This window comes from Lactuca virosa, chromosome 9, assembly GCF_052849685.1.
Source record: "Lactuca virosa cultivar CGN04683 chromosome 9, Lactuca_virosa_CGN04683_v6, whole genome shotgun sequence".
Lineage (NCBI taxonomy): Eukaryota > Viridiplantae > Streptophyta > Magnoliopsida > Asterales > Asteraceae > Lactuca > Lactuca virosa.
This window is the reverse complement of record NC_136434.1, coordinates 153,379,642-153,387,157: the sequence shown is the minus strand read 5'-3', so window position 1 is coordinate 153,387,157 and position 7,516 is coordinate 153,379,642. Positions and strand designations below refer to the sequence as shown.

General features: G+C 32.7%; 1 pseudogene; it reads left to right on the top strand.

Annotated features, from left to right (window-relative positions):
• Positions 1–436: 436 nt before the first annotated feature.
• On the top strand, positions 437–2,609 carry LOC145137392 (L-type lectin-domain containing receptor kinase IX.1 pseudogene; annotated as a pseudogene).
• Positions 2,610–7,516: the final 4,907 nt, after the last annotated feature.

The window sequence follows — 7,516 nt, the reverse complement described above, 5'->3', positions numbered from 1 at the left end:
CTTGGTTTTATTATGTAATTTTTATTTTTAAGTAATGAAATATTTTTATTTTTATTAATTTTTGTGTTTATTAATTATTTTTTATTTAATTATACTTATTTTCTAAAGTTGTAGTTTTTAAAATTAAAATAGTTTTATTGTGAAAGAAAAAAATGAAAGGAACTGAGATGTGATCATCTTCTAAGTTATTAAAAAGTGAAAAAAAAAATGAAGGAAAATAAGATGGTGCTAACTAAAAAGTGTAAGATGGATACACTGTGGAATGGGGAGAGTCATAATTAAAGTGAGATAATGTGAGGGAGAAATAGACGAATAGTCCACTCATAAAGTATTGTGCACGCTGTACAGTCCACGACCAAGTCGTAAAACAGGTTCGAACAGGACTTGACAATGTCAAAACACTCTACTTGTAGATCACAATCATGTCTAAGTAAAAAAAGTCCAACTGATTTTCTTGGAAATTGCTGAGGTGACGATGTTACCTACTTTTCATTCATTATAATTACGAAAAACAGCAAGGTTTTGCAAACCTTCTACCAAGTTTCGACAATCATGGTCATCTTAACATACTTCCTTCTTCTCTTCATCCCTCAAGCAACATCAATTACTTTCAATTTCACAAATATTGGTCCACAACACCTGTCCAATGACATAAACATAATGGGTGATGGATATATCTCCGATGAAGGAATCCAAGTTACTGCAGATGGGAATGGAACAACAAAGTTCTACAGAGAAGGACGGGCTACATACATCCAACCACTTCACCTTTGGGATATCGCCTCCGGTGGGCTAGCAAGCTTCACCACCTATTTCTCCTTCGTGATAGATTCAGACTCGAATGCATATTATGGCGATGGGCTCACATTCTTTCTCGCTGAGAACAATTCAGTCATATCAGCTGGTTCGTCCATGGGGCTTCCCATCAATGGCTTAGAAGATACGAAGAGCCCATTTGTTGCAGTGGAGTTTGATACATTTGCAAACCCGGAGTGGGATCCAAGAAACTCTAGCAATGATTTGATAGGTGATCATGTAGGTATCAGCATTAACTCTCTTAAGTCTGTTGCTTCTCAGAAATGGTTAAGCAATATAGTTGGTGGGGGAGTCTGTCAAGCATGGATTACATATGATTCTCTTTCTAAAAATCTTAGTGTTTCCTTCACTGGTTTTCAAAGTAATAAAATTGTACGTCAATCGTTTTATTACATAGTCGATCTGAAGGCCGTTTTGCCTGAATGGGTTATATTCGGGTTTTCAGCTGCAACTGGAAATGCGTTCCAGAAAAATACTGTAAAGTCTTGGGTTTTCAATAGTTCTGATCTACAGATGGATGCAAATAATGTCATGCCACCTATAAGTGGCCTAAATCCTGTAAAAGGGAAGAATAGAACAGTACTGGTAGTGAGCTTAGTAGTTGGTTTATCTGTTTTGATTACTTTTCTGGCTCTACTTGCCTTCTACGCATGGAGGAAGAAGAAAAGCAGGGAAGAGGAACAAGGATTTGATGTTGGAATGACTAATGAATTCGAAATGAACACCGGACCCAAAAAATACTCATACCGAGAATTAGCTCGATCAACTAATAATTTTGCAGAGGATCAGAAACTTGGTGAAGGAGGCTTCGGTGGGGTTTACAGAGGTTTCTTGAAAAAATCGGGTACGCATGTTGCAGTCAAAAGGGTGTCGAAAGGTTCCAAACAAGGTATCAAAGAGTATGCCTCCGAAGTCAAGATCATCAGCAGATTAAGACATAGGAATCTAGTTCAACTCACAGGTTGGTGTCATGAGAAAGGCGAATTATTGCTTGTTTACGAGTTCATGGAGAATGGAAGCTTAGATTTACATCTTTTCAAGGAAAAAACCTTGTTGAAATGGGGCACAAGGTACAAAATCGCCCATGGGCTAGCTTCTGCATTGCTGTATCTACATGAAGAATGGGAGCAATGTGTTCTGCATAGAGATATCAAAGCCAGCAATGTGATGTTGGACACAAATTTTAATGCGAAGCTTGGAGATTTTGGGTTAGCTAAGTTGGTTGATCATGAGAAAGGTTCACAAACAACCATGTTGGCTGGAACCTTGGGTTACATGGCGCCTGAATGTGTAGTAACTGGTAAGGCAACAAGAGAATCAGATGTGTTTAGCTTTGGAGTTGTTGCTTTAGAAATAGCTTGTGGGAGAAAACCCATCATGTACATGGCTCAAGAAAACCAAATACAGTTAGTAGAATGGGTTTGGGAGATCTATGGAGCTGGGACACTACAAGAGGCAGTGGATCCGCGGCTAGGATCAGAGTACGAGGAAGAAGAGATCAAACGTTTGATGATCGTTGGGTTATGGTGTGCACAACCAGACCCAGACCTTCGCCCATCAATGAGACATGTTATTCAGGTACTGAACTCCGAAGTTTCCCTTCCCATACTCCCCTCAAAGATGCCGGTAGCCTCTTACTTGTCTTAATTAGTCCAAGGCCCACCATCGAGTAGGCATCTAACGCGGCTTCCTGAAGTAAAAAAAAAAAAAAAAGACTTACAGTTGTGTCGTTGTTGCATTCAATGGAATTAGAGGTATTAATTTATTTATCTAATAATCATTTCCATTGTTCATGTTTGTTTTATTTCGTTTATGTAAGAGTTATTTGACAAACATACACGGGTTTGCAGCATATGAGGTCCACTTTTATCGAATTTCACTAATCGTTGACCGGGATTCTCTTATGTCTTGCTAGAGCTTTTATTTTAGTGCGGTTTGTGTTGAAAGACGAAGTGTCATGGAAAAAAAAAGAAAAAAAAAACATTCTGAAGTTATTTGATTTGCATAGATAAATTTACTTTCTAGAAATTAGTCAAAAGCCAAATACAAAACATTCTGAAGTTTGCATAAGTATGTTTAATTAAGCTGAATTAACCAACAAAAATTTAAAAATAGAATATCATATAGAAATCCACGAAAGAAAATCACTAATAATCTTGAATAAAACATAGATTTTTTTCACAACCTTTTTGTTTTTAAAGAAAATATTTTTCCAAAGCATCAAATGATCTAAAAAGTCGTTAGAATTGCCGTTCATACCATCTTTGATAGTGTATATTATTATTGTATATTATTCAGGTAACTATTTTGTAAGTATCCGCCCATGAGTTTAGCCGGATCCTCATCGTAATATTCTTATTTATTTATAGTTGATTAATGACAGGGAATATTGTTGGAATTTCTATAGGCATATATGGTGAGTATGAATTTCCTTATTTTATGTTCCTTTGTATATTAGGAGTCGTCGATCTAATGAATATTGTGGTATTTTTCCCATAGAACGTATATTCCTTAATGTGCAAGAATATTTACAGAATACAAGGAATAGTCCATAATACAAATGGGCCTCAATAGCTAAAAAGGCTATCTAAATACAGACAATACAATAATCTAAATATATATCCCGTTAACATCCACCCACAGTGAGAACGGGAGGAGAATCATGAACATTCATGCTGACCAAAAATCAAGGAACAATGGAGAAAGTAGACTCTTCGTGAAGATGTCGACATACTGAGAAGATGATAGAACATGAAGAGCTCGTACTTGCCCTGTGGCCACTTTGTCCCGGACAAAGTGAATATCTATCTCAATATGTTTGGTCCGCTGGTGAGTAATAAAAAATAGTTGCCCTATATGGTGAGTAATAAAGCTCGAGAAGTAAATTACGAATCCAACATGTTTCAGCAACAGTATTACCCACACCTTGATACTCTGCTTCGACAATAGACTGAGAAATCGTATTCTGTCGCTTGGAAGACCAAGACAACAGATTGTTTCCAAAGAAAACACAATAGCCTGATGTGGATATGTGAGTAACGGGACAACCAGCTTAGTCAACATCAAAGTACACAATGAGATCACGATTCGAAGAACAGAAGAGCTGAAGTCCATGATGTGTGGTGGCTCGAATTTAGCGTAAAATGCGCTTGAGATCCGTGAAATGAGGATCTCTGGGATCATGCATATATAGACCCACTTGCTGAACAACATATGTAATATCCGGTAGGTAAACGTGGGATACTGAAATGCACCGGCAGAGCTATGATAGAGAGTAGGATAATCAGTAATGTCTAAGTTTAACAACTTACTATGTAATAGAAAAAAAAAGGAATAGGAATGTCTAAAAACAAACATCTTACTATGCAGTAGAATGTTAGGATTTAATTAATTATGTGGGCTATTTGGGCAAAATTGTTAGTATGCCCTTTATTTTGTAAACACTATAATGATTAAGTTTAACAACTTTTGAAAAATTATGCAATTTTTGGTGATATAGGTTGTGTTATGGTCATCATCTTAGGTAAAAAATAATGAATATTTTAGTCATTCTATTAGGTAAAGAAACATATATTTATGCATCCATATTTTTATAATTATCTAATGTAAAAAATAATCCAAATTACATTCGCAAAAATATACAAATTACATCAAATTTTCATATTACTAAAACAAATTATATTCATTCGCAAAAAAAAAAAAAAAAAAAAAAAAAAAAACAAAAAAAAACAAAAAAAAAAACAAAAAACAAAAAACAAAAAAAAAATACAAATCTTATTAGTTATGTGGGCTATTTGGGCAAAATTGTTAGTATGCCCTTTATTTTGTAAACACTATAATGACTAAGTTTAACAACTTTTGGAAAATTATACAAGTTTTGGTGATATACATTGTGTTATGGTCATCATCTTAGGTAAAAAAACATTCATTTATTAATAAATATTTTAGTCATTATATTAAGTAAAAAAACATATATTTATGCATCCATATTTTTATAATTATTTAACCTACAAAATAATCCAGATTACATTCGCAAAAATATACAAATTACATCAAATTTTCATATTATTAAAACAAATTATACTCATTCGCAAAAAAAAAAAAAAAAAACAAAAAAACAAAAGCAAATCTTCCAATGTGCACATTTCACATTTTAGGTATATATATGCATATTTTTACAAATGCATATATGTATATTTCATATACACAATAGGAATCAGTATTTTTTTCGAGGAATCAGTATTTTATTCGATACAAAGTAAAATATAAAAAACAAAAAAAATGCTACAAAATTTCAAAGGGTTTTCATGTCTTCACGTAGATATTTCCATATTTTCTTCAATTTATCATTTTTCACCTCTTCAATATTCACCACAATTTCTTCCAAATCTACAAGAAAAAAAAATTGATTGATGCAAAAATACTCACAAAAATTCATGTGATTTACATGTGAATCACATGTAATTCATATGTGATTTACTCATGACTAACATGTGATTCATAGGTGAATTACATTTGATTTACATGTGAATCACATGTAATTCATGTGTAATACATTTGTAATTCACATGTAATTCATTTAAAAGCTCCAACGACTAAAAAAAGTCAAAGTAATGATTATAGTTTTGACCATAAAAGCATCACTAACACAACAACAATCCAAAAATATATTAAAATTTCATATTGTTAATGATCTCTTGCAAAGCCTCCCTATCCTCATCATCACGGTCGGTCCGTTGATTTCGCAGGCCCTGTACGAAAAGTAAAAATGGGCCCTTAATATAATTTTATTATATGTATGTAAACAAAATTTATTAATACTACTAGGGTGTCCTAATAAATTAATATGGATGAAAGTGAACTAGGAAAATGTGAAAAGTAAAATGGGCCTCAATATAATTTTTTTATATGTATATATATAAATTTATTAATATTAATCAATTAAAATGGATGAGAGTGAACTAAGGAAAAATAAATAAATAAATAAATGATCAATTAAGCTGAGTGAGGAATAATTAAAAAGAAAAAAAGCTGGTTAATTAAAAAAACAATTACGTAGAAACGAGGAATAAAAAAATGACAAATAAAGAAAAATGGGAATGAAGAATAAAATGTTTATTAATAGTAAACATTTTGAAGATGGGATAAGAAGAAAAAAGGGACAGATCAATAAAAAACACGTTGAATGTTAGGTAATAAGAATTGAACCTTAGACATTAGTTAAAAAGGTAAAATTTATTTATTACTAAAACATCAATTAATATAAAAAGAATGAACGGCGCACAAAGCAGGAATCGAACCAGACTCATTTAAAAAGCAGGAATCGAACCAGACTCATTTAAAAGGAATAAGTATATGCAACGCTCCTAACCGGCTGAACAAGATACGTTTATTGAAATAGTTTGCATAAATAGATATATGTTAACATATTTACTATATAATTTGGTTATACTCGGGTCTTATTTTTTACGGGCCCTGTGCGGTTGCACACCTGGCACACCCTCAGGGTCGGCCTTGCTCATCATTCCCACACATCTCTCCATCAACCTCAAAACTTGTTCCCTTTGTTATGTAACATTTTTATAATTACAAATCATTTATTTGCTTTCCACCTCATCAAACGTAACATTTTTCATCTATAATAATAACTCGTTTACTCAGAAGAAAGTTTTTTACACGAAATGTCAATGGAAATACATTTTGTTTTGTTGAACGAAATTCAACAGTAAAACAAGTGAGAGGGATTGACATTGTAAAGCATTAATCAATATTTGTTATATATATATAAATAAAATAAAATTGGAAGTAGTTTATAATCAGGTTTTGATGAAAAAGGAGGAAGGATTTAACCAAGAACTCAATGTCATCCACCCATGACAATAAAGATAATTCAATGTTATACATCAAGTTCTCCTTTGACGTTTTCATATTCCTGAACAAAAATTCATATATTTTGTTAACATGAAAAAAGTAGAGTTGTTTACTTCTACCATGAAAATTTACAAACTCACAAATTGAAGCAAAGAACACAACTTCTGCCAAACTACAAACCAACTAACCAAGAATAGAAAAAGCACAAAGGCAATAACAACTAACCTAAATTGAAAGTTGAAAGTATAATGTTATTTCTTTTGTTTATCCACTGTCTAAAAAAAATAGTAGTTGATGTTATTACCAAGATGAAAAAAAATTCAAATATAGCATTACATTATCTTCGGTGATGCAATTTGCATTGCATATGTTGACCAATTGTAACTTGAGTTAGAGGGATTGACATTGTAATTGGATAAAGCATACTATAATAATCAACATACAAAAAGCATATACAATTTATAAATCATTTAAATATATTAAATTAAAGTAAATAACATCGTATAAAATTTTACACAGGAATATGCTTCGATAGAGATCAATTACAAAATAAAATGAAAAAACAGAACCTGTATTGTGCGAATATCGGTACATTGAAACGAGTTTCATTGTCAACTGTAACATTCGGATTTCCAGCTATCATAATTTAAATATTTGTTTTTGAGATGAAAAGAGGGACTCGACGAGTTGACGCCTAAACTCGTCGAGTAGGATCGCGACTGATGACTCGGATTAATGAATGGACTCGACGAGTCTGCGCTGTTGGCAGAAACCCTAAATATTTGGGCCTGAGCCATATTTAAAGGCACTTATGGCCTTCAATTGCGGC